Raw genomic sequence first — 9,937 nt, 5'->3', positions numbered from 1 at the left:
AGTTCAGTTCAGAGTAGTTCTGTACCATATATGTAGAATTTTTATGCAGAATTTGCATACGGAAAGCATGGAATGCTCTTTACTGGGTAAATTATTTGCTTCTGCTATTTATTACACTCCCTCTCTTCTCCTACCCCTCCTGTCCCATCCCCTGGGCACACATGGCTGCAAGGATTTGAGTTAGTAGAGAAAACAGGTGTGCCTGGTCAGAGGAGCAAAAAGCATGCATTCAAAAGAAAAGGAGGATTTTTTTTTCGAATGAGATGTTTAATGCAGTCGTCCCTCTGGGTCCATCTACACTGACCTTTTGGCAAGAATGAATTAAGGCATAGATACCATGGCCCATATTTACCTCATCTAGTGGAGATGCTTTAATTCTGTCCTTATTAGGCAAAAGATTTAAGTACAGTGGTAAGTTAGGCTTACTCTCTCCTCTAAGGGAAGAGAGGTTCCTCTAGGTGGTACTTTGGGTCCTCTATGCACTGAGCCATCTTCTCTCTTTTTAAAGAGACCAGCAGGGAAGTTACATGGTAAGAATGAATCCGTCCAACAGCTCACTTCAGGTGAAAGGGGTAGTCTCACTCCTCTTCCTTGCCCTTCTTCCCAGCTATGTGGATTGATTTCCTCTATTGCAGCATTTCTTGTGCATGGTAAAAACTGAACCAATTCACCAATCTGAAAGAAAATTACCCTTTTTCTTTGGTTGGGTGGAGCAAAAACTTTCCTTTGTGAATTGCATCAGGGGTCAGGGGAGTGCCAGGGAACACATAAAGAATACCGTGATGTGAAAAATTCATTCTTTCCTTCCAGCAGAGTTTGCCTCAGAAGGTTGTCCAACTTCCCATATTCCAAAAGGCCAGGGATCACAGCACAATACTCTGCAGCCTGCAAATTTCACCTCATGTCATTCCTGGAAAAACTGTGGACATGTGGCTTCTTTGGAGTTCTTTTGAGAGTGATGTGTTTCCATGAGCCTCAAATCAACTGAAAGTGAAGCTCCCAGAGGTGGGTGAGTCCCACCTGCCTCCATGCTCCTGGATAGCACAACCTGAATGTGTTGGAATTTGGCTGAAATGCTGCAATTAGTAATCTTTTTCCCGCAAAAGGTACCTTCTCATTTTAATGACCAAAAGTGTTAAGTCTCTTGATTTTACATCTCATGTCAGAGACAGTGTCTGTTAGCAACTGACATTAATACCATTTTGGGTCATCTATTTAGAAAGTAGGATGCAGCTACTGGCTCAGCAGCAGCACATGCAGCAGTTCAGGCGCTCTTCAGAGCTTGCTGCCTGAAACTCTGTCCTGGTCCCACCTGACCTGCGTAGCTCATGAAATCTGATGGTATTTCTCAAAGGTACTATGACTAATGTGATTTCACCCATGTCTGTAGTAACTGTAGCATTTTTCTTTCCTTATGAGGGAGAGGTACAATGAGTTATAACAGATGTCGTTAATTCTTCTGGTATTTTTTCTTTTCTAATCATATTTTAATTTTTGAGCCAGAGACTCTTTTCCTTCTTCAGACTTTTTGCAAAGAAAAAATATCTCAGCAGAAGATTTTCTTGTAGGCCAGTGTCCTGGGTTCAGCAGTAGCAGTCATGTTTTTCCTTCTTGGTAGCTGGTGCAGTCCAGTGTTTTGACTTTCGGCCTGGGAGCAGAGCTGATAGCAATGTTTTGGTTTGGCCAAGGACTTTGTGAACCTCATGCTCTGCCAGGGAGGAGGGGAGGCCGGGAGGAAGCAGAGACAGGACACCTGACCCAAGCTAGCCAAAGAGGTATTCCATGCCACAGCACGTCATGCCCAGGATGTAACTGGGAGTTAGCCGGAAGGGTTGGAGGAGGCATCGGTCAGAGCTTGGTCGGGCTGGGGGGGGGCGAGTTATCAGTTGGCTGGTGGTGAGATGTTGTATTCTCTTCCCTTGTTATTTCCTTTATCATTATTATTATTGGTGGTAGCAGTAGTGATTTGTGTTATACCTTAGTTACTAAACTGTTCTTATCTCAACCTGTGGGAGTTGCATTCTTTTGATTCTCCTCTCTGTCCCTCCGGGAGTAGGGGGAGGGCAAGAAGGGGGGGGAAGTGAGTGAACAACCTGTCTGACTGGGTTTAAACCACGACAGCCAGAAAGAAGAGTGAACGGTGGAAGTAGGAAGATAGAGTTCTGTGATTGTATCACCGGTGTAAAATCTATATCCAGGTTTTGACTCCTGGTTGTTGCTTGTATAAAGAAAACTGTGAACTAAGGTGCTGGTTCTCCTGCAGGTAGTTGGTGAGGACAATTCTTTAATGTCCCGAAGTACTTATGTTGATTGTTCTTGTTCTTATCAACTGGAGATTCAGTCCATTTCATTTTAGTCTTCCTACAGTTCCATGGTGGGTTGGAGGTGGCGTTAGATGCTACTTGTGGTCTGATGTCCCCGGAACAGGCTGCCCAGAAAAGTGTGGAGTCACCATCCCTGGAGGTATTTAAAAGGCAGGTAGAGGTGGTGCTTACATGGTTTAGTGGTGGACTTGGCAGTGCTGGGCTTACAGTTGGACTTGATGATCTGAAAAGTATTTTCCAACCTAAATGATTCTCTGATTCTCTTTTCCATATGTGTAAACACTGGTATACACTGGCATATAATCAGATTTCATTTATGGAGCAAGAATAAACTTATCTTCCATGTTCCTCCTTTGCATGCAACCTAGAAAAGGTTTCATTGTTTTAAAAGAAAGATCCTGGGGTAAGGGAGAGCTGTGCAGTTTTGGAAACATTGGGTTTTGTTTTGTTCAAGCTAAGAACAGCATTCATCTCCTAAGTCTGCATTTCAATTTGAGGGGCCTGTATTCCCATGGTTTGAAAGGGACAGAGTGTCTATGGGGTAGGACCTCCCCACTCTCAGTGTCCCCTTGTGCTTTCCAAGTGCTTAGCATTCCTTACAAATTACAGTCTTTTGTGGTACAGAATACTGTGCTATTTTAATCAATTGGAGGGGTGGTGGTGCTACAGGGTATATAATAGGCTGAGAAGTATTTTCTTACTGTGCTGGATGGCTGTTCAGGCTTCCATCTTTCGAAGGGGTCTGAAGTCATAGACCCTAAAGGCCAGGAAAGACTCCCTGTGAGTAAGGAGGTCTTCTCTATTATCACATCCTTAAATGTGGCCTCACATGTAAAATCCTCTGTCAGCTGCAGCACCTCAGTATTTTGAGGTGCTGATCAAACAGTATAAAGGAGAGGAGCTATCAGATACAAATCCCAGAATACTGACAAACAACTTAGTTACTGAGCAGTAGGCAGGTGCTAGTGTTCATTTCAGGTGGTAAAATGATTATTAAATCCCAGGTCACTTGAATCCAAGAGGAAATGTGAAAAGAACACATACGGAAATAGCTTCCAAGATGAAAAACATTTTAAGTTTACACTAGAGAGACAATAAGCAAATTATTGACTTCAAGAATCCCATTTTCAGGAGGCTGTGAAAAGTGTTAAGAGAAAGGTCCAGAGATCAAAAGGAGACAAAAATGTTAACAGATCTTCCTGAGAACAAGAAAGTGGCAGCAGGAGACTTGTTAGAGCCATCTAGGGTGACAGCATGGAGGCGAGAGTACGTACTCCAAAAGGTAATCTAAAGAAACAGCTTAAAGCAAAGAAGCTGAGAGCTGGCAGTAAGCACCAGTAAGCCCTGAGGAACTACTAAACAGCTGTATTGCATATACTGTTTTTAAGATTTGTTTTCTCAGAATAGTTTGGTTATAGAATCTGCCCAGATCCTGTAGATGTAGGCTTTTCGCACCGAAAGTGGTAGAAAGCCAGTAGCATCCTTGGAGAGAGGTATTTTAGTTAAGAGCATGAGTATGTACACTAAAATCATCTGTGGGTCAAATACGGTTTTTTATAACTTAAAAAAAAATTATCTTAAAAATCCGGTTTTTCAAAACTACAGTGAACTCTCACAGCTTTCCCACAAGTCACGTATCCATCTCTTCATCCACACAAATCGTAAATTTAAGCATACACTCAGGTGAGTGACATTTACTTAACACCTGGTGCAGTAAGGTGCAATAGGAAGGCAGTACATAGACTGATTTCAGGAATCTGTCAAAAGGAAATGTTATTGGTAATAAATGCTGAATATGTGGCCAGGATACATACAGTAGGAAACAGCATTGCCTTTATTTCTGCTTTTTTATTTATCTCATTCATTTTCATCCATGCTAAGTACTAACTCAGGATTTATTCTGAAGAAATCCTTGTAGAATTCTTTCCTTTTAAGGGAAGATCAAGATCATTGGTCTTAGGATAAGGATATACCAGAGGCAGTAGAAAGTAACTGGGGGAAATGTAGGTGTTTTTCCAAAGGTATGCTGATTTGGGAGTTTAAAGAGGAAAAGAATTTGCTGGAGTCTTAAGAGAAACAAACACCCGTTGGGATAATCCAAACTAATAAAATCTCTCTTCTAGACTACTGAAAAATTTCTTCCTACCTTCTTAATGTACCACATTTCCCGATAGTAATGATGTGGGTACTTCTTTCCTCAAATATGTCATTCACCTTACACTTCCTATTCAGCAAAGTCCCATTTCTGCCCTTAAGATGCAAAAGAACACAAACAACAGGAAACAGTTCTGTATTTTGAAAGACTTGGAACTCCATTTTGTTGTATCCCAAGTAATTTAATAAAATAGTACGTAAAGTTTTACCTCTGACTTTTGACAGGTTTCTTGATATAAAATGTCCGTAAACAGCTGTGCTACCAACATGAGCTTGAAACTCAAAACGTCCGTGGCTCTGAGCTATACTGCAGCAATGGCTCTAACTCTTTTCTCACCAGGATTTGGCTGACACACATGCACTAATACAGTAAAGTGTAAAGCTTGGAATGGCTTCCCCATGTTTGGGCACAGTGTAGGAGAGAGCCAGGATGCCCAAAGTTAGAGGATCTGTTAATCCAAGGTCAAAAAACCCTGTGGCTTGTGAGTATTTACTTTTGGTTTGCAGAAGTTTGGGGGGATAGCTGTTTTTACCTATTACACTGCAGAGATAGATAACTTTCTAGTCATTATTCTGCAGATTTACTTTTCTCCAGGTATGAGTAGGAAGAGTGAAATTTCATGTAAATACAAAATGAAGAAAATTAGCTGCTGTCTTTAAAGCTGTGCCCACATCTGTAAAAAAAAACCCCAAACCAAAAACCTGAAAATCCTCTCTGTAGTCCTAATATGCAAAGAGGAGGAAGATGCCTGGGGATGGGAGGAATATTTATGCTAATGGGATACCCCCGCTCCTGAAGATGCTACTCCTTTAAAGAAGGTCTGATTCTTTGAAGAACTGTGGAGGTGGGGAAGGAAGATTCTCTTTGCTGTGGAAATCTTTAGGACCCAGCCATATTACTCAGGTATCTGGCAAGAAAGCACTCTCTTAAAGATCATTTCTGTTGAACTTGATAGGAACTGTGTCACTGACTTCAGTGGGACCTGGATCAGCCCCTCATCTGCTAAAGAAATAACAGTGACATGACTGTTTTCCCTCCTGGCCCCCTACTTTTGTCTCTTCTGCCCACCACAGTGTTTATGCTTTCTCAAGCTGGGCTGGTTTGATTGCAGCAGCACAGACTGTGTGTGTGCCTCTGACCCAGGGAACTCTTACAGCAGAGAGAAAGCATTGCGCTGCAGCTTTTTGCTCAGGCAGCTCCTCCAATTATTAAGGGAAGAGCCTCAAAGAATCTAAGGAATCACAGATATTCTGAGGGAAAAAAAATCTGTTGGCTGAAAGTCACTCTGTAGAGAAAGAAAAGAATGAACGAGCATCTTGATTCAACATGACTGTTACATCAATCATTTACTCTGAGTGGGTAGCAAAGATATGATCTAATGTGCAGGATTCTTATTTCCTGTTAGAAGCAGAGCATACCTTTAGTGTGAAATCAGAATGTTTTTATTTTGGTTTAGTCACTAAATATTTTTATCAGCTAATTTCAGTGGTAATGTGGTACAAAGCATATAGGTCTTTGTGTTTCAGACTATATAAATCTCTTCTAGCTCTTTTATAAGATCTTCTAGTTCTTTTATAAGGCTTTATAGTACATATTTGCCAAAATTTTGAAGCCCTGTGCTTTCTAGTGATGTGCTAATTTTCTCCCTGTGTTGCTCAGGTTCAAACTTAGGTATAAAAGTCATTCTTTTCCTTTGAGAAAATGCTAGTGTGTGAACGATGAATGATAGTGCAGTCATCCTCGGGGCTTACTTCTCTCCCCTTCAAGAAAAAGAGATAAATCGGAATAAAATGGCAAGTGCCATCATCTCTGAAAATCAGTGGCATACTCACAGAGATAAGCATCTGGCTCAATATCCACGCTGATATTTGGGCATCTAAGTACCCATGAATTTCTCTGGGAATTCAGACACTTAATTAGGATTTAGTTTATCTCTGTGCACCTGGCTTCATGCCTGGTATGAAGTGTTAGCAGGATCAACCCCCTCAGCTCATGTGCTCAAATCTGCCATGATCCTTCTGTAGGCAAGCCCGTGTACTCCCCAGTGACTCCAGTGGAGTCAGGAGAGCTGGGAGGCTGCACCTGTGGAGCTCGTTTTAGAATCTGAGTCAAAGTTTTATTATGAATAAAGAACTTTCCATCTTTTCTCTCTTTTTTTTTTTTTTTCTTTTGGTCTGTGTGGTGATTTCTTTTCCTCTAAGGTATCACAGAAGCAAAAGTAGTAATCGGAATAGGTTAGCAAAATACAAGACTTGAGTAAGTAATTGTTTCAGTGATAACTTTAAAAGGCTGGAACACAGATTTGCCTTCCAGGCTGGCTCCTTTCTCCTCCCTGGATTTAGAACTAGTTAGTGTTATCTGTAGGTAGTGCAGACAATGTTTGGACAGTGTAAACATTTCCTCTAGGACAGGTCTGGAGTTACTGAAGTGACTGGCCTTGTTCAGGGGGCAAAATTGTAGCTAATATACCCCAACCAGGAACCAAATAGCTCTTAATGCTGAGCCAGCCTTGCATTGACCTTGCCAAGAGCCATGACCTTGCATCTGGTTGTATTACAAGATGTGTAAATAGACAAATAAGCTCCACCTATTAAACAGCCCAGGACAAACTGAAAAACTGACATACCCTTGTTGTTATTCATTCCTTCACCCAGTGTTCTGTCATCTGCAAACTTTATCAGCAGCAATACTGTCTGTTCCTCTGAACTGTGGAATATAATTGAATGGCACTATCCACAGTGAGATCCCTGCACTACTCCTTGTGCTATGTCGCTTGGAGCTCCCAGACTATGATCTTTGCACCTTTGGACTCGATTTTCCACATGCAGTGGTTTCTTGGCCATTTTCAAGCCACAGACTGGGTGCTGAATCAGTTTTGATGAAGTACTGTTTTAAAATCGACATTTTGTGAAGTGTACCCTGTAGATTTTTTTGGTTTATTCTGTCAGCTCCACTACTTTTAACCAAACAAACATGTAATAATGAAACCATTTTAAGCATTTAAGACCTGTTTCCTATTTCATCAAGAGGATTGATACTATCTGGGTAGTGAGACTTTGGCTTTATAACTGAATGCATCTCATCACAACCTTATAATAGTCTTATCTGGAATTGATGCTGTGTTGACCGGTTTGTAGTTACCCACAATTCCATAGTTCTACTGAAATCTTGGTATATAAATTATTTTCTGCAAATCCCCTGCTTTTGCAAGATTTCTAAAATAAAAACTGTGCAAGCTCAGAGATCCTCAGACAACTCTTCAAAACTCTGAAGTGTAAATTATAGCATACCTGAATCCAGGCATAGGCCAATATGATACTAAGTGCTATCAGGAACTGAGGGAGGGAGCAAGCACACATAAATACATCACATAACAATGGGCATTATAGCCATGTCTGTGGATTTGCCACTGGAATTCTTGGCTGAAATCATAGTCTATGTCCTCTTCAGGTTGTTTTGAGGGCTGTAAATTACCCTGTGGTAATTGAAGTAGGATCAGGGAACTGCCTTCATGTGAAATAACCCTGCAAAATCTACTGTTTTCTCCTCCACAGCCAGAACTCAGAATTTCTCCAGCAGAAGATATTATAGCCTTGGCCTGCTTTTTACCTGGCTTCCTTCCTTGTGGCATGGCTGGAAAAGGACTATGTGTAAGACTGATGAAGTCCACACCAAAGTAGAGCTTTCTTTAAATGCCTTCAAGGCTTGAAAACTGAAGATTGCCATAAGGTAAGAAGCTATAGATGAAAGAACTCTTTGCTGTATTTTCTTTGTACTTTGCCAGTGTTTACCAGTTCATCCTTTGTATTTTGAGACTAAGAAGTTCAAGTATTTTGCTGGTTAGCACTTTCTGCAGACAGTAAGAAACCAAAGTGCAGGTTAATTTCCAAACCAAAAGAAAGGTGCACTATCTTTATAAAAAAAAAAAAAAATGAAAAGCCCACTCAACAATTACTTTTCAAGGCAAACATTAAAGCAATTTGCCAGAAAAACATAAAATGCTGTCCATCATCTGCAATGTGCATCTTGCTCTTGCAGCTTGTCCCAGTGACTGGTTTCAAGCCTTTGAATAAAACCTAAGAAAAATTTTTTTTCAAGGAATAGTCCTGGAAAGCTTTGATTCATTGCTTGTGTTCAGGATTTGTGAGATGTACTGTAATTGCATATGTTATTACTCTTGCAATATTTTGTATTACATTACTGCATGTTTATAGACCAAAACTTTATAGACAGATAGAAAGCAGACTGAGAAGGAGGGGATACATAAATCAAGGTATAAAACTGCCCTGAATAATATTTTATGTTTCACTATATTGACCTGGAATTAGAGGATAAAGACATTTTCCACTGGTGCACTGTTCTTTTCTTGCTTTCTCTGTGTGTCTGTTTCAGGCTTGTTGGAGTTCTTCATTAATCCAGAATCTGCATCAAATGATCTGTAGTATGCTGCAGCACATAAAGGTTTCAAAGCAACAATTACTCTATTATTTCAGTAGAGATTACCTGTTTGAAATGAAAACCCACACTGAATCCTTTCTGACCTGGTCCTTACTGTGATACTGATAACAAGCCACACTTTCCAGTCTTTATCTTACCTCCTACAGGGTAATCTTTTCTTCTGGAGCTTAATTCTGCTAATAGCACCCTTGACTGGGTGCCAGACAACAAACATAAGCAGGTGAAAAATGAATGGCTCCAGTCTGACCGCTGATAACTGCTAGAAACTTTTTATTCTTGGAATTCCCTCCAAAATATACAAGTTGACTGGTGGGTAATCAATTACATTCCTTGTATGCTTCACCCTCCTTCAGACTGGTTATTCTTTGAAAGAAATTGTGATGATCTTTTCTACAGTTTCAGATTCTCTTTTTTTCCCTCTTCCTCCAAACAACAGTAAATAGTAATTCCAGATGGCAGAAATTACTTTTAAATTAAACCAGTTAATACAGGGGACGTATGCTTATCTAATTCCCTCTTTTTTAAGTGGTAACGATATGATGGAAATGGCTAAAACTGATGTGCAGCAAAGGTATGCAAAATAGTTTGAGATTGTAAAGTACTTTTCCCCTCCATTTTCTGATTTACTGTCCATGAAAATGAATTATAGACTTGTGAAGAAAACAGAAGTTTTTATTTGCTGAACTCAATAGGCTACTTTCTGGGGACTTGAACTCTGCAAAGTGCTGAAAAAAAGATTACTGCATTCCACTGACAGTTTTTCTGTTTGAACCAAATGAGAGGGATGACAGTGTGCTGTGCTCTGCCTTTCTGCTTCCCAGCAAAAATCTCTGGACTGTTCATTGTTCCTCTGCTGTGTGCATGAAAGTCAAGCCCTGAAGCACATACTTAAAAACGTTGCTAAATTATGCATTTGAGCCTGGCCCTGGCTTTAATCAGTTCCTCTTAAAACCAGTGAGTGCAGAACAGCCTTAGCACCTTGCAGGTTTGGACCGTGTGT

The 9,937-nt window shown here is 40.5% G+C and overlaps 1 long non-coding RNA gene across 2 annotated transcripts; it reads left to right on the top strand.

Annotated features, from left to right (window-relative positions):
* The first annotated feature begins 922 nt into the window (after positions 1-922).
* Positions 923-9,392, top strand: LOC133273993 (uncharacterized). 2 transcript variants are annotated; one of them, XR_009744987.1, is made up of 4 exons: positions 923-1,106; positions 1,220-1,354; positions 8,034-8,208; positions 8,872-9,392. It is a non-coding gene; the product is annotated as an uncharacterized LOC133273993 (long non-coding RNA). The 2 variants fall into 2 exon arrangements; XR_009744988.1 differs by lacking the exon at positions 1,220-1,354.
* Positions 9,393-9,937: the final 545 nt, after the last annotated feature.

Source organism: Pezoporus flaviventris, unplaced genomic scaffold, assembly GCF_033815535.1.
Source record: "Pezoporus flaviventris isolate CSIRO_AGI_PZ_B2104156 unplaced genomic scaffold, CSIRO_AGI_Pfla_v1 ptg000035l, whole genome shotgun sequence".
Classification (NCBI taxonomy): domain Eukaryota; kingdom Metazoa; phylum Chordata; class Aves; order Psittaciformes; family Psittacidae; genus Pezoporus; species Pezoporus flaviventris.
The sequence above is the reverse complement of the archived record's forward strand: the minus strand, read 5'-3'. Positions and strand labels throughout refer to the sequence as shown.